The sequence below is a fragment of the Peromyscus californicus genome, unplaced genomic scaffold, assembly GCF_007827085.1.
Source record: "Peromyscus californicus insignis strain IS unplaced genomic scaffold, ASM782708v3 Scaffold_23__1_contigs__length_62951481, whole genome shotgun sequence".
Taxonomy (NCBI): Eukaryota; Metazoa; Chordata; class Mammalia; order Rodentia; family Cricetidae; genus Peromyscus; species Peromyscus californicus.
Genome location: NW_026294534.1, coordinates 7,332,800 through 7,356,482, shown reverse-complemented (window position 1 = coordinate 7,356,482; position 23,683 = coordinate 7,332,800). Strand labels below are relative to the sequence as shown.

The following is a 23,683-nucleotide window of genomic DNA, read 5'->3' as shown; positions in this document are numbered from 1 at the left end:
TCCCTGGTCTTAGAAGATGATGAAGCAAACGAGGCTGTGATGCACTTGCTCAACAAACCTGCGCATCAGTTAACTGGAATTTTAGTATGTGGGATCTGTACACTGCCCCTCTGGTGCCTTCTCCCTTGCTCCGTCCTCCATCCTTGCTCAGCACTCTGGATGCTCTCAATCTTCCATGGTTCTGGGAAAGTGGGGCAGTGGGATGGGCAATGGTTGAAGTCTGGGTGTTTCTCTTGGCAGTTACGTGGGTCAGCGTAAACGAGAGCAAAGGTGACTTGTCACAAACAGAAGCACCTTGCCCAAGGACACACCAGCCATCCTGTATGTCCAAGGCACCACGTGGACTGCTAATAGGAGGCCGATGTCTTCAGCAAGACATGTGTCCCATTTGAAGGCATTTCCTTAGCAACTACTAAAAATGTATAGTGTGGGGCTTGGGTGTGGTTCAGCTGGTAGAGTGCCTGCCTGTCCAACAGGCACAAAACTCTGTGCTCCATCCCCAGAACTGCCTAAAACCGGGCATGGTGGAACACACCTGGAATCCCAGTCCTCAGAGGGGGAGGCAGGAGGATCAGAACTTCAAGGTCAGCCTCAGCTGCACAGTGGATTAGAACCCAAACTGGGACACTTGAGAACCTGTCTCTTGCAAACAATAACACATAGACAGACAGACAGACAACAGTGTGATTAGAGACTAAGATACTTCTATTCATTTCTTACTAGTTAAACAGAAAATTCCAAGGATAATATTTTGCAAGGAATGCATTCCCCAAAGAAACCATATCAACTCATTTATCCATAAAATGTTGACAGTGTTTGGTATTTTATAATTTTTCTTTTAGTGATACAGAATTCAGCAGAAATCAGAAGAGTAAATGGACGTACAAATAATGGACAACAGAATAGCTCCTTTTATGATGAAGAATAATTTTAATTTTATTCAAATCATCTCTGAGATATTTCCAGTTATTGGCATAGTGGACTTAACTTCACATTTTCCTGAATTGTTTGATATTGATTATACAACCCCCAAAATAAATATATTGAATATATTGTACATACTCCAAGCCTTATGCATGTAAAATTTTCATGGTGTACTTTAGTAGAATATATTATAGACAATAAGCTTGGAGCAGTTTTTTTTCATTTGTTATTACCAAATGACAAAACAAAATCTCTAGTTTTCACAAGTTTACTTCCAGACATCTAGTATCTAAAATATTATATGGAAGTTTAATATCTTTAGCATTAAAGTTTACTAGGACTAGCAAGATGGTTCAGCATATAAAGGCACTTGATGCCAAGCCTGATGAATTCAGTTAGATCCCTGGGACCCACAGTGGGAAGAAGAGAAATGACCGCTGAAAATTATCCTCTGATCTCCATGTGTACCATGGCATGTACGCCTCCCAAAAAAATGAATAAATGAAAAATAAAAGTTTATAAACATGTTTCCTTGTGGCCTCCTTGGACCATGTCTGATTTCATACAGTTCTAAAACTTCAAGTTAGCCAAGAAAAGAATTTCTAGAAGGAACTCATTCCTGGTTGTGATAGACCTTTTTCACAGAAGGCAAATTGCTGTTCAGAATTCTTGTTTTATTTGAGTTAGACCTGGTGATACATTTGCAGGAAAAATTTAAAGTCAGAAGTGTCAACTGCTGACTAGAAGTTTGGAAATAGCAGAGAGTTTCCTTATAATGCCATAGAACCCACAGAGTGACTCCTAGAATCAGTATTCCTCCACCATCCAGCATTAGCATCAAGATTCTTCAAAAGTTGCTGCAGGGTTCATGGATTGCTGGCTGAGATCTCAATGTAACTAAACCGAATTAAAGCTAAAATAGAAAGAATATGATTTAAGCAATAAATACAGTATGAGGCTCTCTTGCCTGGTCCTGAAAACAAGGAAGCTTTGATTGTTGTAAGAATAACTTTGAAAAGAACTGGGAGGAGCTCCAGCTGCCCCCTGCTGGGTTTCAGGCCCAGATCTTTTCCCCACTTCTTCCTTTTCCATTTCCTAAAGGATCCTGGGAAGACCAAAGGCAGCCGGCAAAGGACACAGAGCCAGTGAAGGAGAGTTACTAAAGCCACATTGACTTCCAAGTGCAGTGGCCAGTGACGCTCACCTTAATAATGCCTTTTATTTAATTCAACACATCTCACGCACAGCCATTTCTGTAGCCAACATCACAAACAGTCAGTGAGCTCTTTCTCATTCCAAATCTTTAAATCCAGGGTGTGTGATATTCTGAATTTTGGGTGCTTAGGGACTGAATGCGGGGTGGCCAGCTACCATCCTGAATAACATGGAGTCTGTATGGCATTCTGAGGGCAAACCCAGAATAAATACAGATGGAGAGGGCAAATCAGGAAGGACAGGAAACAATCTGACAGGCCAGTCAAGTTCTAGGACAAAATCAGATCCTGAAAGGACAGAAGGAAAGACCCTTGGACTCATTCACTCTGCCCTGTGTGCCTAGCCCAGGGTTCTTCAAGTTCTGCAGCCTGGAGGTCAGGTACTGAGTCCCGATGAACCATCCAGGGTTCACCTGGAACACAGTTGTGGAGCTGGGGAATGCCCTGTGCTTGAGTGGGAGTCAGGCACTTGTGAATCTAAAGGTCGATGTCTGGCACCTGTGTGTGCCTGTGTGCATGGGCCAGGTACTGCCACATACCGAGAGCCCACCTTGTCCATGCATTTTATATCATGCTGGCCTCCCCATGACAGTGGTGTCCATGGCTGCCCTAGTCTCCCTGGTTTTGGGCAGCCTGGAATGCCCAGAGACTCCAACCCAAATCAATAAGCCTCATGGTCTACAGGATCTCTTCTCCACTTATTTTTCCACCATTTCTCTTGTGTTTATAAAACAATATTTTGTTGAACTTTACATGTATTCAAGCCCTCCCCATTCAGGCTATCAAGAATTGAGAAAGCTCCTTGGTAGGGTTGGGTACACGGAGAGGCCGTACTCAGTCAGTGCAGGAGGACATGCTCTGCAACCTTTCTATCTTGGGGCTGATCCCTCTAGAATCGGTCTGGTGGTTTTCTGGTGTTTACTGGGAACTTGCTCCACCCAGGCAGAAGGCAGAGAGAGAACAGCAGCAAAGTCCTGTGAGGAGGCAGGGAACATGTCAACAGAGCAGGATGCCTTAGGCCTGTGACACTAACATTCAGTAGGCTGAGACAGGTGGATTGCACTGCGTTCTAGGCCAGCTTGAATTACAGAGTAAGGCCTGGTCTCAAAACAAAACAAACAAACAAAAAACAAAAAAAGAAAGAAAGAAAAAAAGAAAGAAAGAAAAAAAGAAAGAAAGAAAGAAAGAAAGAAAGAAAGAAAGAAAGAAAGAAAGAAAGAAAGAAAGAAAGAAAATGAAAATGCAACACACTGCACACTAGAGGTCCCTGGGACCAGTTATTGAAGGAGAGGTGGAAGCCGCCTTACCTGGACCTTTGGGCCTCCTCAGTATCCCTGAAATTCCTCCCCATTAGGCTGGGTGCCTGGAGACTAGAGGGATGTACTCCCAGGTTCTGGCAGAAGGTAACTATAGGCCACCCAGTACTGGGTCCCCATGCTCACTTACCACCCCAGGAACCACCAACCTCTGGCCCAAGAGCATCCTTTCCTGTCCTGGTTTGGGGGGCGGGGGCAGGGAGAGAGGATGGATGGATGTGGATTACATGAGCCCCTGGGTCCCCCTCTGAAGGGACTCAGAGTTGAGGTGGTTTGAGAGTGTTGAGTCAGTCAGCCTGCTTGCTTCTCTAGAAAGTACAGCTTGGGTTGAAGCCAATGAAAAGGAGGTCAGCACCTGTGGCAGGCAGGCAGGCAGGCAGGCAGGCCTGCTCCATCTCCTCATCCTGACTCCTCTCCACGCATCTAAACTTACAAGAGCAGCAAGAGAAGACAGAAAAGCCTCAAATTCGCAGTTGTTCAAGCCAGACACCCCCCCCTCCGCCCCTCTTCAGAAGCCCAGGGACAGTTTGTAAAGTTTTCAAATCCTCTAGTAAGAAGCAACCGCAGACTTGCTCCTGCCTACACCCTCCTCCTGTCCCCAACAACAGAAGCAGCTTTGGACTTTGCAACTTGTCACAGACAGAAACACTCAAGAGAAGGCTGCTCATGAATTCGGGTCGTATAATTTTCAGAGTCTGATGTCTTGCAAGGATGACATGACTGTGGCAGCCACGGGTCCGGGGCGGCAAGTCTGAGCAGCTGCTCCCGGCTCTGAAAGGCCCTGGACAATGGGCGCACTGTTCCCAGGGCAGGCCTCCAACATTTGCATAGACTGTTCTGCCTGGTTGACCAGGGGCTGTCCTGCTCAGCATTGTCCACAGATCACTTCGAGATGGCAGAGGTGACAGGACTCAGGTGAGAGCCACAGTGGGCTGACGTCCAAAGGGCATGAGGAGGAGCTGTCCTGGGAACCCCGGCTTGAGCTAGTTTGCAGGGAGTCACGTGCTCGCTTCTGAAGATTTCCTCCCACTGTCGGTGGAGGGGAAAACTGACTTTTAAGAGGATCTTGCAGGGCCCAGTTCGGGGAGCATCCCCGGGGTACCCCTTCGTCTCTAACAATCTAAAAATGTGACGGACCAATGGGTGTTCACTCTTGGAACGTATGTTCCATGTAGAACTTACTATGCTGCCGAAACGGAGGCCCAAGGCTGTCACAGTGTGAAATGGAATTTCCTCTTCTCCTGAAATGACATCTTGAAAAATTGACACCAAGGTGGGGGTGGGGGCGGGGTGGCAAAGCCGAGATGTGAAAATACTCCACAGCAGAGGGTTTACCTCCAAGTGACTAGCCAGCCAGTCAGACCAGAGGCAGTGCTGGTTTTCACAAACTGGCAATGGGTTTTGACACTTCCAGAGAAGTCGCCCCGGCACAGCACCTCGGGCACCAAAATGATTTTTCCCGCGAAGCTGATGTTTTGACCTCAGCTGAGAAAGTTTTTGTAGGCACATGCTTCCTCTCTGGAGCTTTGGTACCATAGCCCACCACCTTCAACTCCAGTAGGTAGGATGAGGGGCTGGAAAACAAGGATTTATTTCCACGCCCACAGTTCCTAAATATTGCCAGTTCTTTTCTTAGAGAACCAGGACTCACAAAGAGGAAATTCCAGGGGAGGGGCCTAAGACGCAGAGGCGGGTGGGGTAGAGGTGAGGTTGGAAGATCAAGATGGGAGCATATTTCTGCATCTAAATAGGCCACGGTCTGAAGTGTCTACAGCATCATTTCTGTCCGGTCAAAAGGCTTTATTCCCACAGGCAGTTTTGTGCCTCTCGCAGGCCGGGGTCCCCACAGGTCTGTCTCCTTCTCCTCCCCCACATCCTCTGTGCGCCTCTGTGCCTGCTCATCCCCACCCGAATCCAAACAGGTGCTAGCAACGGTGCGGCATTCAGATCTGCAGGGAGCTGGCCGGCTGCTGGCACCGGGAGAGCCTGGGGGCATGATGCTTTCGAGTTCCCACCCGAGTTACACTGCGGATTGCCGCACCGCTCATCTTGGGAATATAGCGATTAATCCAGCCGCAGGTTTCCAGATAAGTGACTGCGATGGAGACTGTTGGCGAGAAAATAGACAATTATCCGCTGTTAGCTTTACATAAAGATCGCATTAACTCAAATTAGTTATCAGACAAAAGAGCGTCGGCAAGCGCGCCCTGCCCGCCCGCGCCCTGCACGCGGGCACCTCGGGGTGCAGCCGGGCAAAGCGTGGGGCTGGGCTGAGGCCTCGCGACGTGAGGCTGGGAGTGGGAGGACGCAGAGGGGGACCTAGGCTGCTGTGCTGACCTGGATGCGGTGGGAAGGGGCTGCCCACAGGGTCGGATTAGCCCGCCCCTGAACTCCAGCGGTCCCACTTCAGTCTGTCCCACGCTTGTCCCTTCTGCAAGCTCTACGGCGCCGAGCCAGCCTGTCATCGCGGCCGGTAGTCCTTTCGTCGCTGGCAGGGATGTGATTTAACTACCCTAGACGTGGCTCCGCGTTCTCCACTGCCCTGCTAGGTGCACCGGACCACCTGGTGATCCACCCCTTCCGGGCCACTGCCCCTCCCACCGCACTTTGTGGAGCTCGCTCTCCGTAGGCTTTGCAGAGAGGAAAAACGAAGAGCTGAGGGCGAGGGGATGGGGGTTCCAAGACTTGGGGCGGGGGGTGAGGGGGAGCTGAGAGCGGCCTGCGACAGGCACAGGCCAGTGCGCCCTCAACAACCGAAGTTACGTGCTGTCGACGCACAGCGCATCTTCGCCACCCTGGTTCTCCTGTATCCCCTTAGCGTGGACACCAGCTTTCAGGAACAAGGTAGATTTCGCGGACTGCTGTCGGTGAGAACAAACACAGCGCCCAACATCCCGATGGGCTGCAGCGCCCAGCGGGGTCCCCACTGCCGTTGGCGCACACTGGCGGTGGTGCTTGCGCCCGGCCGGCCTACCCGGCCCCGGGGTCCCCGGCCCCGCTGAATAGGGCGGATAATGACCCCCGGTTCCCAAGGCAGGCTCTCTGCTGCCTGGTGAGCCTTGGATTTGTGTGGTCCAAGCCTTTCCCAGCTTGTCCCATTCTGTCACCGGGATAAGGGGCTCCCTCGGCTCGTTTGCACCTGCGTCGCTTTTGGCTCCTTCAGGAATGCGCTGAAGCTTGTAATCAGCTTTGTGAAGCCATTGAGTGCACGGCTGAGCGAAACTTCCAAAGCTCGAGGAAAACTGGCCGGCTGAATAGGAGCCAGCATGGGGCTGCTCTCCAAGCCTCCGCGCTGCCAAATTCCAGCAGAGCGCCTCACAATCGCCTTCCCCACACTGAGAAAAGTGAGAAAAGAAAAGCGAAAATACCAGTCACCGGGGTTAGCTGTTTGTTCCCAGATTAATGGCAAGCAGCTCCCTCCTACTCCACCCCCTCCACAAAGCTCACCAGTTCAGGAAATATGACAGGGAGGGGAGGGCAGTTATTAATAGCTCCCCAACTGATGTCACTCCCCGGGCGGGGGTCTTCTGGGGCTCCGGAGGGTCCTTCAGTCTCAGTTGCTGAGCTGAGCTCCAGCGGCCACGTGTGCCTTAGGCCTAGTAGTTGAAGAGCATCTCGGCTTGAGCAGAGCTGTGGATGAAGCCGCACAGAACTCCCAATCTAGCCTGAAGGCTCCAGAGAGGAAACACCACTAACCACCTTACTCCTTCTACACCGGCCCAGCAGGGCCCCGGCTATCCTGGCCCCTCAGCAACAGGTGTCAGAGGAGCAAGGAGGTAGCACTCCAACTTCCAAGACTCTGTGCTGTTCTTGGTGACTCCAGAGACAGAGGTGCCTGCAAGGGGGGGGGGGGGGGCAGCCACTGCAGCTGTTTGTCTCTCTGCTTCAGGCATCTGTGCTGTGGTTTCTTAGAGTCAACTCCTTCAGACAAGTATCACCATGTGCCTCACAGGCCGTGGCTCATTCTCCCGTACTCCAGATGAGTGAAAGCTTCCCTCTGGAAAACAAAATCCTTGCCAGCCAGCTGACAAAAGACCAGGCCACTTGCAAAAGGCAAAGCCATCCTTCTCAAGGTCCAGGCATACCTGCATTCTGGGTGGTTGTTCATCTTGCCAGGGCTCTTCCTTGTGCAGCAAAACCAGGCTCTAGAACAGTGCACAGAGTGTTCCCGTGGAAGAGGCACAGATGCCTGCCAACTGCATGGAGGCTGCCTGGTCCATCTCTGAATGTGGCCCGTGAGGAACCTTCGGAAAGGAAACCTAGAACCCTTTCTCTGGATTGCTCACGAGACCCTCTACTCAGTAAATCCCTGTAGGAATCACCTGGTGAAGAGAAAGCAGAGGCCACATCGTGACCTACACATAAAAACTTGCATCACAATGGCTGTGGACTTTCTTAGCTAATTAATCCATTCCACCCTTCTGGGAGCACAGATCTGGATGTCCGTGTATGCCTTCCAGCAAAGAGAAGTTCAGTCCTGTGGGGTTCTTGCTGTAATACCTTGCTTCTGTGGGGGCCTCATGATGTCTGACTGTGGCTCTGTGCTATAAATAGTCCCCTGGTAGATCGAAAGGCTTAATGGGCCTCTTTAAATACCTAACTTATTATAAAGCCCTGGGGAGAATAACATTAACAGGCAGGGAGGGACAAGAATCACGATCCCCCTGTAGAAGTCCTATTACAGTGTTCTTGGTTGTTCTCACGGTGCAGAGTGGGCAGGATTTTCCTATTTATACACCTGAATGTGCAGTGGGGGATAAAGCACATGAGAGACAGCCTGTGTGAGCAAGGAGGAAAATGAACTTAAAGAGGTCGAGGGACTGTCCCAGAATTGCTCAGGAGCACCCTGGCTGCTGTCGGCTCAACGCGAAGGAGCATCACCTGGAGCACTGTTTGGCTTTTAAACACGCTTCGCTTCGTAAGTCTGGTGGACAGGCAAGGAAGCCCTCCCTTTCAGACAGACCAGGAGGGGCACAGTCCCCAAACTTGGCACCATGAGCGAACGTGGGACTCAGAGAAAAGTGAAATGACTCTGAGTACCCAGATGGTGTGTGCTCACTCCACCGCGACGACACCGCGCTGTTTGAACATCCCAACGTGTGCCACCCACCTTGACATTCAAAGTTTACTTTTTTATGGTGAAGTTCGACGCGACGTGTTCGGCAGAACCTCGTCTCCCAACCGCTCTCAGTAACAAGTCAGGAGGATCTGCAGCAATTCAGAAATTAGTGAAATTTTATTCCTGGTGGGGGCACTGGATTAAGAGGCCGGGAGAGTGTGAAGCTAGTCAACGTGTAATTGCATGATAAGGCTCTCACGAGGAATTTATTGGCCAAGTTGCTATTTCTATTCCTTCCTAATCTCGTTTAGCACATGCGTTCTCTGCAATCTGTCTTCATAATCTCCTGTAGCAGAATGGCAGCCAATGGAAGCCCGCGTGTTTGGAGAGTAGAAGAAATATGCAGAAGTGCGATAAACTGATGCTAATTACCCGTATTTAGGACACGGAGTGCAGAAGATCAAGGTTTACAAATAACTAACCAGAGCCAATGATGATGGCTTCCTTGTGTGGAATATATCGGAGGGGACCAGATAAGGGTTTCACGGGCAGCAGGGATTTATTGGTCAAAGGCTGTACCTTCCACTTCCCCACTTTTATATGGCAGTAAATTATTTCGGCTAAATTCGCCAGGACATCACTCTTTCATTTGGCCATGTGCCGAGACTTGCTCGCTCTTTGTGTCCATTCAATGCAAATCCTTGTAGTTTAACATCAGCTGATAAGAAACAAATAATTGAAGTCATAGGTAATTCCCTTTAAATCGGGCATATAGGAGAGTCCCAGGAAAAATGAGACGAGGTGAAGGGCAGGGGCTGAAAGGAAGCAGCATCACCTTCAGCCTCAGACCACACGCCTATCACCATGAGCTCACCGCGTTGGCTTCTGCATGCAGCATGGTCTGCTTGCCGACAAGGAGAAAGAACCACTTCCAACATTGTACCAGCTGGGGCAATGCTCCTGTCTGGAATCCTGATCATCTAAGGATGACCATCAAATAATAACGAAGTATAGTATTTCTCTCCTCACCACCCCAGCATGATTTAGTGTTTGCCACTGGCCCTGTTCCTCTGTAACTCTTGGCCCAGAGAACAGACACAGGAGGGCTCAGGCTGGCAAGCTGGTGGCAGGTGGAGGGTCGTGGTGAGTTCTTGGCATCACAGAAGTTGCCTCCTATGGGCTTTAGAGGACATCGGGCAGCAACCCACTGCACACATGCAGGTTCATTTTAAAACCCGGATGTTAACTAAGTGCAGCCAGTGGCCCGCTTCATTCTTTGAGAATGAATTCTGTAGCTTTTTGAGTTGGACGTGGAGACCACAAAGTGTATTCTCTGTCAGATCCATGTGGTGAAACAGTATTGAAATAAAAGGAGTCATGCTTCAGTTTGGGGATATGATTTACAATGCCTACATAAAAAAGGTATCAGGAAGGTAGCTGATCTTGTCACAATTATTTTTCATTCTAGATCACATGGACCACAAATTATATTGAACTTACCTCCATGGGCACACATCTTTCCTCTGTATTCCAACAAGCCTGGGACGTGTTTCTATTCCATGTATCGCTGTGAAAAAAAAAAAAATTCCAGAGACTTGCTGCTGAGGCTAAGGGTACATCAGTCTCTAGAGGATAAAAACATCTCATATGTATATCTTAGAACCCAAGGCAATTGGGATGAGAGGTTTAATTAACTGAATAGTGAGTCTATAATGTGTTGCCAAAAAATATCTTAAAAAACATGTCCATTGTTCTGTGAAAGTTAACTTGTTATGAATTAACAACTGTGCTAACAATAGTGTGTGGTTAAAAGGCCGTTGTTGCACATACATTCTAAAATTATTCATTCAGCTGGACATGGTGGCACGTGCCTTTAGTCCCAGTACTTGGGAGGCAGAGGCAGGAGGATTTCTGTGAGTTTGAGACCAGTCTGTTCTATTGCATAGAGAAACCTTGGCTCTAATAACCAAACAACAACAACAATAACAAATTATTCATTGAGGAAAACAAATATTTTCCCATCAGCAATAGTCAAGCAGGGGGTGGGGTGGGGTGAAGAAGTACAGGTTTTCTGGAAAACTTGCCGATTACAGAACAAGCCCATTGCTCAAGGCACTGCATAAGTTCACATTCTAAGAAGCCCATCACTCCACACAAACATCCCTGTGCCAGAGTGAAGTGAGTTACCTGGGCCCGAGGTTGGCTTTTGATTTTGACTTAGATCTCCAGAGCCAATGGGGTGATGTGGTCTCTCAATCCAATCCCCTCTCAGCTACAGGAAGTTAACTCACAGGTCTGACTCTGACTAGCGTCCAGCTCCTCCTTGTATGTGTTTTGTATGCATCTCTGAGACATCTTCACCACTCAGTGGGACTGCTAGTTGTCTGTGAAAGTTAGTAACCATTATTTTCAAAATATGTTAAGTTTGGAAGACATTAAGCAGTCGAACTGTACCAAGTTAATTTAAAAATTGTTTTTAAACAAATGGTTTCTTTTTGTGTTCTTGAAGACAGACACAGAGACCAGCTTTGACCTCACCAAGTATCTCTGGGCAGACATGAAAAAGCACAAAGAGAGAAAAGTTACCAGATTATTATTATTATTATTATTATTATTATTATTATTATTATTATTTATGCCCCTGCAAGTGTGTGTGCCTCTAAAGATGTGATCAGGTGTGGGTGGGTGTGAGCATGTGTGTATCCTTGCAGGTGTGGACATGTGTGTGTGTGTGTGTGTGTGTGTGTGTGTGTGTGTGTGTGTCTGTGTGTGTATGTCCCTGAAGTTGCATGTGCATATATGTATTTGTGTGTATCCCTATAGGTTTGTTTGTGTGTGAGCAGGTGTGGGCAAGGGTGTACGTGTGTGTAGCCTGCAGGTATGTGCAGGTGTGTCTGTGTGCAGGTATAGACAGTTATCTGTGCAGGTTTGTATCCCTACAGGTGTGACAGGTCTACGGAAAGGTGTGTGCATGTGGTCACAGGTGGGTCTGCACCAGAGCAGCCTGCCGCAGCTGGCAGTTAGCATTCCTGCCTGAGTGAAGCCCAGAGAGGGGCAGAGAGGAGAAAAACGGAGGAAGGGTCTGGGCTGATGTCTTTCTGGGGACAAATTCTCCCCCTAAAGCTCCTGAGTGTTCTCAGTGTTCACCTTGCAGGGTTAGAGTGGGGTGGGCCCCTAAGCTGTTCCTCATACCTCGTCCACTGACGCTGCACCTTCAGGAGCCCACATTTACTCAGCACAGGGTTCTCGCTCATCGGCTTGGCTTTCGGGGACCCTGCCTCCTGCCTCCCGCTGAACCCGTTTCACACATGCCCAGGAGGCTTTGGGTCTCTCCTCTGGAATCACAGCCTTGCGCATGCTGACAGCAGATGTTGGGGCATCTGAAATAGACAGGGATCTCTGGTGATTGGCTAGGAACTAGCCAGGGGTGACTGCGGATAACACATAAGTGCTTGGAGTGTTGAAATACACTTTCAGCTCCAATGAGCTCCAAAGAGCTTCCAGTCATGCCTCTTTATGTTTGAAGGTTCTCAGAGCTTAGCTTATGGAGCAATTGGCCCTTGACTCATTCTGCAGCTACAGGGGCTGAAAGGTTACCCCAGGGTCATCTGCGGACACACGAAGCTCTCCCTGGTTCTGCCACACTTTAAAGGTGGAATGAATTCCAGGCTGAGTCTCGCCAATCATTTTCTCTGAGTTGATGTGTTAAATGAGCCCGCTGCCTCCGAGGTTGCAAATGACAAGATTTGTTCCGTTAGGGTAATTTCTGCCCGTTTCCTGTTGGATGTGTCAGACCCTCACGAAAAGTCCAAATCTGCCTGCCTGACATACATTTAACACTTCTCTCCTCCAGATTCCAGCATGCTTAACTACTGTTTGCCCAGATGTCAGTCTACACCTGTGGGGTTTACCTCTTGAGGCCTCTGAGAGGTCCCCAGCCTCAACTCCAGACAGCACTTGTGTCTGAGCTGCTAAAGTGGGTGATTACTGGCATATTTACTGTAATTGATAAAAATCACAGGAAATGACATTTTTATTAGTCATTGACTCCAAACCAACATCTACAATGGATGTTATGCCTACAGATCTATTAAAATAAATTATTCTTCCAACACCAGAACTTCACGTTAGTTCTTAATTCCATGGATTTATCCGGCCTCATTTTAATGTGCTATGAGGCTCAGACCTCAGTGAATTCCCTAGACTTTGGACCTGCTGTGTGGGGGCTTGAGGGAGCATAAGGAAAACATGCTCGGAGACTGAGGATGTAGGAATGGCCTGGACAAGATCTGAGAGGCAATGTGGGCAGAGTCTCTGTGCCTGCTGCCCGGTGCAGACCGGTGTCTACAAATTCCCTCTCTGCCATGGACCACTGAGCCATGCAGCCTATGCAGATAAAACAGCCTCCGAGAAAAAGTAAGCACACTCTCCTCCCCACAGATCCGTCTCTTCAGAGGGCCTTGCTTACCTGCACACAGACCCAGGCTGAGGCCCACAGGGTGAGCAGTGACTGTCTGCACAGACTGGGGTGGAGAAGGAAGTTGCTACCAGCCATGGTGTGGGTCATGAGGAAAGGCACTGATGCTGAGAACTGACTGGGCTGCAGGGACTTGGGAGGGGCTGCAGGAACTAAGATGGAGCCTTTCCACAAGAGGTCTAGAATGCCACCCTGCGGGTTCAGTGCTGTCCTGTGAACAGCCCCATGCATATACAGTCAGGCTTGTCCGTCACAGGACCTGGGGGCAGTAGGCTGAGGAGGAGGAAGAGGAGGGAGAAGGCTACAGTGTGGGGGATGGACTTCCACAGAGGGGAGAGAAAAAAAGGCAACAGAGACAAGGCAAGAGGAGGGTTGCTTGAAAAAAATTAAGAGATTTGGATGAGAAGGGGGTCAGCCATTGTGCAAATACCTAGGCAGCCAGGCGGGAAAGGCTTCCAATCATGTTCACTGTGGGGAATTAGGAGTTCATAGGGAGCTAGGAAATGCCAGGTGGGTTGCCGTGTGAGGTGAGGGGGAAGCAGGGTGGCCTCCATGGTAATGCTTGGCTCTGGCCAGGCTGGGCACTGGTGTGTGGATATGAAGGAGGCTTCGGGGTCTGAGAAGTTGGAAGGGGTGGAGAGTGGAGAGGGATGGAGGTCTGGGAAACAGGAGAGGCAGTTTTGGCTGCTGGTGTCTTCACAGGCCCCTTGGATCTTTGGAACAGTCCTGTTCTTGCCCTTGTCCACATGGACGGTTCTTGCTCACCCTGTGCGACTTAGCCATCCAGTGCATTTTCAACCTTGGACCCGGACCTGGATGGGTCTGGCTCACAGTTCAACCTCTTGTCCTAGTACTGAGGACCACTGTGAGACCGGGTGGAAGATTCAGGGGAGGATGGAAGGACCACCTTTATCTCAGACAGTAAGGAGGAGGAGGAGGAGGAGGGAGGACACATGACTGAGACTAAAACGTCCCAGGCGCCAGACACTTGCAGTTTGCGGTTTATTCTCAGAAGGGTGCCAAAATGTAGTCGGACTTTCTTTGGACCACTGACTCCCAAATAATGACACGGAAACTTCTTATTCATTATGAAAGCTTGGCCTTAGACTTGTTCCTGGTTAGCCCTTAAAACTTAAATTCACCCATTCATATTAATCTGCTTTCTGCCACGTAGCTCGTTACCTCTCCTCAGTACCGTACATCTGTCTTCCTCTGCATCTTGCTGGCAATTTTCCGCCTCAGACTCTTTTCCAGAGTTCCCATCTTTCCTCGGAAGTCCCGCCCACCCTCTTCTGCCTAGCTCTTGGCCCTTCAGCTCTTTATTAAACCAACCAGAAGGGGCCTTAGACAGAGACACATCTTCACAATGTACAAAAAAAGATTATCTCACAACAGCGAGGTGGATGTTTTCAATGTCAGTGCTATCAAAAAAGGAAGCCACAGTTCTGGAAACATGACCAATGCACATACAGGCTCACACAGCATCCTACATTTACATTCCACATATGCATTCACTCAGAGAGGCTGCTTTCTGCACAGAGGCCCAGCCCAGGAGTTTGCTCTGCACTTGGAAAACTTAAGGGCAGTCTTGAAGAATAAAGCTTAGGTCTGGGGAGTTGGCTCAGTTGGTAAAGTGCTTGCCAGGTAAGGATGAAGACCCAAGTTCGAGCCCTAGAGCCTCTGTAAAACCCAGATGGGGTGGTTAGTCCTGGGGAAGAAGAGAGGTGGATTCCTGGGCCTCATTGGCAAAGCCAGTGTAGCTGAATTGCTGAGCTTCAGGTTCACTGAGCGATCCTGTCTCAAAAAAATAAAGTGGAGAGCGATTGAAAAAGGTCCAGGGTATTGACCTCTGACCTCCATATGTATATGTGTGTATAAGCACCCAAACATACATATGAGTGCACACACACACACACACACACACACACACACACACACACACACGCATGCACGCACACACGATCAAGCTAATCAATACTCTATTAAAAATTCAGACATTCTGTAACGTGATGTCTACTATGTCCAGCATACAATAAAAAAGTATTAGCTATATCCAGAGACAAGAAATGAGAGAAACCTGTCAAAAGTAGCAGAGTTGAAAAGACAGAGGTGGTGAAGGAGTCTGCCACTATAAGGAGGGTGAGCACTTGACCAGGTAAAGGAGAGACAGGGACCAGGAAACAATATGAAATTTCAGACCTGAGCAATCGCCATCTAAAACAAGAGCCTGTGAATGCTCTGCCTGCAGCGTTCTGTCAGTAAAAACAAGTGTGTGAGAAGGCCGTGCTGCATTTACTCCAGCCTCTTCCCTACAAGTGAGCTTGTAACTTCCCAAGTGTGTCCTGGAATGGCTAGTCTTGGTTGTCAATTTGACAGCATCTGGAGTCAACTAAAGTGCAAGCCAGTGAGCACCCCATGAGAGATTTTTTTGTTTTGTGTTTTGAGATGGGGTCTCTCTCTGTGTAGCTATGTAGACCAAACTAGTCTCAAACTCAGAGATCTGCCTGCCTCTGCCTCCCCAGTGGTTGGTCTTCCTTCTTTTCCTTCCCTCCTTCCTTCCTTCCTTCCTTCCTTCCTTCCTTCCTTCCTTCCTTCCTTCCTTCCTTCCTTCCTTCCTTCCCTCCCTCCCTCCCTCCCTCCCTCCCTCCCTCCCTGTCTTTCTTTCTTTCTTCCTTCCTTCCTTTCTTTCTTCCTTCCTTCCTTCCTTCCTTTCTTTCTTTCTTTCTTTCTTTCTTTCTTTCTTTCTTTCTTTTTCTCTTTCTTTCTCTCTTTCTTTCTTTTTTCAGGATGATGTTTCTATGTGCAGCCCTGGTGCTGTCCTGGAATTCCCTCTGTAGACCAGACAGGCCTCAAACTCAGAGATCTGCCTGCCTCTGCCTCCCAAGTGCTGGGACTAAAGGTGTGTGTCACCACCACCACCACCACCACCACCATCACCACCACCACCACCACCACCAGGCTTCTAAGTGCTGTTTCTTAATCAGACTATCTCAAATAGGAAGACCCACCCTCAATGTGATTGACACCTTCTGGGGGCAGATGGGACAGGAAAGGGAGCAGAGAGGTGGGTCAGCAGTTAAAAGAGTGCATACCGTTCTTGTGGTTGCAGAGGACCTGAGTTCAGCGCTCAGCATCCACTGAGTGCCTCACAGCTGCCTTAACTCTAGCTCCTGGGGATCCCACATGACTCTTGCACAACCCACACACATATATACACATGGTTAAAAAAAACAAAACAGGAATGGGAGAAAGAGGGTTTGCTCTGTCTGCTTTCCCTCGCTCTCCCTGATGACGTATCTCTGCTGCTGCTCTGCGTTCCTCCTTTGACATTAGAACTAACTCCTTCAGCCTTCCAACATAGACTGGAGACCAGCAACTCTGCAGGAACCCTCCAGGCCTCCTGCACTAGATTGGGACCACTGAGACATCTGGTCCCACAGATTGAACAACTACCAGATTCTCTGCCTTCCTGCTGTGAAATAGCACCGCTGTGGGGCTACCCAGAGGTCACCCTGTAAGCCGATCTAACAGATGACTTTTTAATCTATATATTAATTCTGTAAGTCCTGTTTCTTTACAGAATCCCTACTAATACAGACACTGTGTGCCACAGCCCTAGTGACCTACTGACACTATGCTCACACTCCAAGACCTGCTGGTAGGTCACTGTCCAGTGAGGGAGCTAGCAGCCATGTGAAGCCACCAAATTGAACCCCTGATAGGATAGCTGTGGCAGTCAACACGTTCTGAATGGTCTCAGTATAGCTCCATGGTTTTGAGGTCTTGTAGTCAATTTTGTAAAAATCATTTTTTTTTAATCAATCTAAAAGATTTGACTCAACCTCTGGAGTTGCAATGACTCGGTGATTCATGAAGGAAGGGCTTGTGAGGCGGGGAAGTCAGGTGGGATTAGTTTCCCTTCACTTTAGTTAACATGTTGAGATAAACACAAGGGCTGAGCCTATGCATAGAGGTTCTTGGAGTTTCAAGAGCAAGGAATTAGTCGGACAGTTTATTATACGTGCAGAGTTTGGGGGCATGCCCACTCCTCACTCAGGTGGCCAGGCCTGGATATCTGCAGAGTTCGGGGACATGCCCACTCCTCACTCAGGTGGCCAGGCCTGGATATCTGCAGAGTGCTGGGGGCATGCCCACTCCTCACTCAGGTGGCCAGGCCTGGGTATCTGCAGAGTGCTGGGGGCATGCCCACTCCTCACTCAGGTGGCCAGGCCTGGATATCTGCAGAGTGCTGGGGGCATGCCCACTCCTCACTCAGGTGGCCAGGCCTGGATATCTGCAGAGTTCGGGGTCATGCCCACTCCTCACTCAGGTGGCCAGGCCTGGATATCTGCAGAGTTCGGGGTCATGCCCACTCCTCACTAGGTGGCCAGGCCTGGGTATCTGCTCCTGGGAAGGAAGCTGTTTTTCCAGGAAACAGCCCCAGTGAGCCCAGTGTGCACTCCTCTTGTTGAGAAGCGTTTGAGGAAGGATGCTCCACGGGTGGGGTGGCTGCCGCACAGAGTGGACAGCCCTCTCTTTGCTGTTTGTGTTGGTGCTGACCAGGTGCTGACCCAGGACTGACCCGCTGTGTTCTTTTTAGATATGCAAAAACCTTCCTTCCCATTTTCCTTTATTTTATTGAAAGCAAACTATACCATCCAATGACTCAAAATGTCATGCTTGGCTGGATGTAGTGATGCATTGCCTTTAATCCCAACACCCAAGGGACAGAGGCAGGCAGATCTCCTTGAGTTCAAAGCCAGCTTGGTCTACATAACAAGTCCCAGGCCAGCTAGGGCGATATCATGAGACCCTGTCCAAAAAAAAAGAAAGTCCCATTTGCATATTAAAACCCCGGATGTGGTAGGTACCACTCACTGGTGTGTGAGGGGAACAGGAGGCAGGTGTCTTAGGGACACCAGCTTTAAGCTGTGAGTCCTGATAAATTCATGACATAGGAATGCGGACGCCTGCCCTCAGCTGAGTGCTTCTGGTGGCAAACCTGTCCTGGAGAGACAGTTCTGGATCCGTAGGCCTTTCATCCATGTAAATAATACAGAGTCAGAATTTTACTCAAACTCACCTAAGTGAGTCCGTGGAGCAACTGAAGAGCCTTCCTTCACACAATAACAGATGCTGTGAGCAGGTCCCCCTCAGGGAATCCATCTTTTTGCAAACCAGATTGGGAGACCCTCTAAAGAACGTCATAAACCTTGTTTGATCTCTAATCTCCTTCTGACTTAGCAAATGAACCCTTAATCCTAGGAGTTCATCCACTCCATTTCTCACTGAACTACTGAGTGACCTGAGTGCTGTGGGATGGTCTGTATGTCAAATGTGTTGCTGATTGGTCAATGAATAAATCACTGATTGGTCAGTGGCCAGGCAGGAAGTATAGGTGGGACTAAGAGAGAGGAGAATGGAGAGAACAGGAAGCTGGGTGAGAGAGACACTGCCAGCCGCGATCAGGACAAGGAAGATGTAAAGTACTGGTAAGCCACAAGCCACGTGGCAAGGTATAGATTAATAGAAATGGATTAATTTAAGCTGTAAGAACAGTTAGCAAGAAGCCTGCCACGGCCATACAGTTTGTAACCAATATAAGTCTCTGTGTTTACTTGGTCGGGTTTGAGCGGCTGTGGGACTGGCAGGTGAGAGAGATTTGTCCTGACTGTGGGCCAGGCAGAAAAACTCAAGCTACACCTGAACTTCAAACTGAAACTCCCCTTGTGAGAGATTTATTTTCTTTTTGATCTTTTGAGAAAGGATTTCTCTGTGTAGCCCTGGCTTGTAGTGGGTAGCTGTTCTCACCATGATGTGAGGCTTCACCCCTAGTGAGGTAGCAGGTAACTGTTACAGCTGGCTATGACCTTGAAGTACATGCCCTTAGGGTACGGCGGCTGGGGACCTTTAAGACCTGGGATGCATGTACATGGCTCTCTCTTCACTACCTCATGATTTTGGATGCTGGGACAGACCAGGGCAGATCTCACCAGAGAACAGTGTTGGACCGTGCCTCACCCTTCCAGGATCCTGCGACAAATTCCTCTATTTGTCTTGTGAGTTTTTCTTTCACAAATAAATTCCTTTGCCCATTAAGCAGACTCCGTAGATTGCTATTGATATAATCCCATTATTGGCTGTCCTGGAACTCACTCTGTAGACCAGGCTGGCCTGAAACTCACAAAGATCCTCCTGCCTCTGCCTCCCAAGTGCTGGAATTAAAGGCGTGCGCCACTGCCTGGCCCCTTGTGTGAGATTATGTGCCTGTGATTTCTAGAAGGTTTTTCTGATCTCATATTAATAGGAGTTTTGGTTTCCTTACTTAATTAACCTCCACATGTGATGGTGAAAGCCAGCCACAACTACTTCGTGTTTCGGCCTTTGTGTTCTTGCTGTATGGAGAGATGGTATTTGGGGAAGCGGTGTGTCTGGGTGCACATGCCCTGTGACACATGCTCGAGGTTGGGTATCATCACACAACGACCCCCCCACAACCGGCTGCCCCTCCATTTGCCATCTTTGTAAGAAGGCAAATCTGGGGAGCAGCTGAGCATGGTGCCCTTTTGGGGTCGCTGCCCATGTGGATTGTGAGGACAGGACTTCTCCTATTCTCTATTCAAGTTCTGAACCTTGAACAGTGTCTTGCCATAAAAGACTTCCAAAGTGCTCATTTTGATTTTGAGATTCCCTAAGTCCATTCCTATTTAATGTTCAGGAAATTTATGCCGGTTTTTAGCCCCAGTTGTTTCTTTTGACTTTCCTTGGGGGTCTTTTGCTCCAATGCCAACCCTTTTCTCAGTGATGGAGAATGCTGCTGAATCAACACTGTGTAGACACTGGACAAATTTCCACTCTGAAGACTTTAGAATATGAATTATGAGTCAATGGATTTTTTGAGACATCTTTCCATGGTGATCTCATGGCTGTCTCTCATTGCCTGAGAAGGTCTCATGTCTGCGGATGAACTGAAATGCTTTTATGCAGCCCCCAACCAGCCATGACTGGCTTGTGTCCTTTAGGCAAGTGCTGGTTCCTGCCACCTCAGTCTCTGTTGATCACTTGCCTTTCATGGCTCCTATTGGTGGAGGTGGTGGTGTGGTCTGTTACCACAGTGCTGCTTATCACTGTGGTACCCATCATCACGGTGGATCTGCCATCCACTGTGGTAGCATCTGTCATGGTGGTGGGTCTGTCACTTTGGTGGAGTGCTGTGGGATGTCTTTCTGTACGCTGTGAATATGTGTTGCTCTGATTGGTTGATAAAAAAAGCTGCATTGGCCTATGGCAGGGCAGCTTAGAAGCAGGCGGGAAAATCCAAGGAGAGAGACAGGAAAGAGAAAGGTAGAGTCTAGAGAAACACCAGCACCACCAGGAGAAGCAAGATGTGAAAGTACTGGCAAGCCACAGCTACGTGGCAACTTATAGATTAATAGTAATGGGATAAATCACAGGAGCTAGCAGCAAGAAGCCTGCCATAGGCCATGCAATTGGTAATTAATATTGAGCCTCTGAATGATTATTTTATAAGTGGCTGTGGGACCTTGGGGCTGGGCAAGACCAGAGAAACCTTCCAGCTACAGTGGGGCCTGTCACTGTGATGGGTCTGTTACCATGTCCCATCTCTTCTAACTCGTGTATAGGTCCTGGTGATATTTTATTTGTATTAAAATGTTATTTGTATGTTAATAAATAAAGTTGCCCGGGGGTCAGAGCTATTAGCAAGCCATAGGAAAGCAGGGCAGTGGTAGCGTACGCTTGTAATTCCAGCACTTGGTAGGCAGAGCTGGGTAAGTCTCTGTGTGTTCAGGGATACAGCCGTTATTGGATACACATGCCTTTAATCTTAATACCAATCATGGAAAACCTGGAGGCCTATACAGACAGGCTGTGAGGAGGCGGTCATGTGGTTGGGTTTACAACCACTGAGAAGGCAGGACAGGAACTCTATATAAAGACTTTAACACAGGGGTAGCTCTGGTTCGGAGAGGTAGGACCACCGCAGGAGGAAGGGTAAGGTTTTAGCTCTTAGCTCTGACCTCTTGGCTTTCTTCTTTGCATTGGTTCTGTGTTTCTTATTTAATAAGAAGGTTGGATACATCTACAAGGTCCTGTGAGAAGCCTTCCATCACAAGCTGTGTGGTAATCCCCTGGTGATAGTGTCATCATGAGTGCTGGCTGTCATCATTCCTGTGCGACCACACCTCCCTTCCTACCTTAGGTCAAGTGGACCAAGTCTCCTCGTGTTGAAGGGAGAAGTGTGACAACGGAGTATTAAACCATGGGGTAAATTAGGGACAATCACAGCCGACATGAAAACATGTGTTACGTTTTCTGAAAGAAGAATCCTACCATCCAGGAACTTTTAAAGTGACTATACATGGACTCAGGTTGCCAATCCCAGAGGTGGGGATGAATAAGTAAGGGTAGCAGACCCAGGACACTTCTCCAAGTTTAGATGGCCACCAGCACACCCCTAATGTGGCAGGTCCAATGATTTAGCCTTGTGGAGTCCAGATCTCTTCCCTCCCGGCATGGGTTGGTTGGGCTGAAGGTCAGATAGTGTGGTGTGGCATGGTGAAGGCTGATGCTTGAAAACACAGAGGTAGAGGAACCAGAGCTAGCCTGCCTTGATCATGGGGAATCAAGAATGTGGAAGACAAAGGGGAAAAAGAGAGAATTGTGTGAGAAAAACGAAAGATGTCTAAGACTCAGTAAAAGAGAAAACCACAATGCAGCCAGTCACGCAAAGCCAAGACAGACCAGAGGACAAAGAAGCGAAGCCCGAGCAGATTTTTTTTTCCTTCTCAGAAACCACATGATATAAGAATTAGGTGATAAGAGAAGTGGGGAGTAAAGGGGGGTGGGAACGACCTATGAACAACACGTTTTGTGGGTATGAGGAGGGATGAGGGGGGATGAGAAGACTTAGGAAAACCAAGGAGAAATGCACAGAATCTTAAGAAACACCCTAGTTCTTACAGCAGAGCCGCGAGAGGCCCAGACAACAATATTAGGGTCTGAAATGACTGTCTGAAGCCCAGATGGAGAACTGTTGGTCCAACACAGCAGGTTTATCTGCAGAAAACTAGGCAAAATGGGCAGTCGATGCCAAGACCACAGGCACAGGCTAGGGAAAAGGGGAACACAGGATGAAAACGATGATTAAGTGAAGTCCAGGGACTGGACTGCAGGTCCCTTGATCCCACGCTATTCAGCACCAAAAACGCCTATTGGTGAGTGCAGAGTTCTCTACAGAAGAACTCATGGCGGGGACGGGTGAGGAACAACAAGATATAGAGATATTGGAACTCTTGCAACAAAACAGTTAAGTTGTAGGCTACTGAAAAGCTTCCATGCGTCCTGTAGCCCACAGCTGAGGCTCCCACCAGATTTGTTGATGCCTTGCTTTAAAATATGAAGACACACTAAGGGTAGCCAGACATTCGCAGAAAGCCTCCATATGAGAGATTTCATCTAAGACTAACAGGCAAAGGAGATTCAGAAAAGGTAGAACAGAAAGTATTTCCGAGAAAAACCCAGAAAGGAGGTATTTAATTCATAAAACAAAATCAGTACAATGTTTAAAACAAAAAAGACAAGCAGAGAAAAAAAAAGGTCTGGAGGACCCAAGCATGATTACCAAATAAAACAGATATAGAACAAGGGAAAAGCATGAGAAACTGTGCAACAAAATGAAACCAGAAGAGAAAGAGGAAAAACAGTAGAGAACACTATGAAAATCACAAGGTGGCACAGAAGTTATCACCCTAAGAAGAATCTTACAAAAAGAGAAACAGAGAAAACAGGTTTTAAAGACATAATTTGCACAGGTTTCTCAGAATTAAAGTGTATGATTTTCAAGATTGAAAGAACACACCAAATTTCCAGCGCAATGGATAAGAAAAGACTCATGTCCATGCACATCGCCGTGCAATTTCAAAGACCAGAAATTAAAGAAATAAAAACCCAAGAAGGCTGTAGATTGGATTTTAAAACCAAACAAGAGAAACAAAGTAGGTCACATGTAAAGGATCAGGAATCAGCCAACAGGCTCATGGTGGCTGGCAGCTTCCCACCAAGAACCAAACACCACCTGTACTCTCCCTCTGCCCACCACGCTCTAGACCACGTGATAACACAAGAAAAAGAGAGAGAGGTGGTATCCTCTACCTCGAGCTTAAAAGGAAATAGCCTTGGCAAAAATAGGACAAAGGATGCACAAGGCTGCTCACTGAAAACTGCAAACGATAACGAAGAACAGGCGAAGAGTGTTTAAACAAGGGGGTTAAAGATGAACGTTGTGAAGACAGCAATTGTTCCAAAACTCATCTGTAAATTATAGGACATCTCAAAGTCGCAGAGAGTGTGTGTGACGCTTCTGTCTCTTCAGTCCTAGGGAGTGAACCCAGAGCCCAGTACATGCCAGACAAGCGCTCCACCACTGACCTATGCCCCTCTCCTTTAAGGAAAGGGAGGAGAAGGTCTTGGTAGGTTAGTTAGGTGGTCCTCCTTCCTCAGCCTCCTGAACATCTGGAAGCAGAGGAGTACAGCATCGTGCCTGGCCAGCAGAAGGAATGTCTTTGCTTATATTTATTTGAGGGCAAAGTTAAAAGTTTTATATGGAAATTCAAAATACACGGAAGAACTAGAACACTATTTTTTGGGGGGGCACAAAAGTGGGTAACTTACA

At 48.3% G+C, this 23,683-nt stretch overlaps 1 long non-coding RNA gene across 2 annotated transcripts in view; it reads right to left on the bottom strand.

Moving 5' to 3' along the window:
• Nucleotides 1-907: 907 nt before the first annotated feature.
• The window catches only part of LOC128118882 (uncharacterized), a 42,393-nt gene continuing 19,617 nt past the window's right edge, over nucleotides 908-23,683 (bottom strand). For both annotated transcript variants that reach the window (XR_008221376.1, XR_008221375.1), the window contains exons 3-9: nucleotides 11,706-11,893; nucleotides 10,701-10,897; nucleotides 8,565-10,080; nucleotides 7,540-7,776; nucleotides 6,902-7,451; nucleotides 5,792-6,789; nucleotides 908-5,561 (exon numbers count right to left, since the gene is read on the bottom strand). This is a non-coding gene — a long non-coding RNA (uncharacterized LOC128118882). The remainder of the gene's footprint in view (nucleotides 5,562-5,791; nucleotides 6,790-6,901; nucleotides 7,452-7,539; nucleotides 7,777-8,564; nucleotides 10,081-10,700; nucleotides 10,898-11,705; nucleotides 11,894-23,683) is intronic.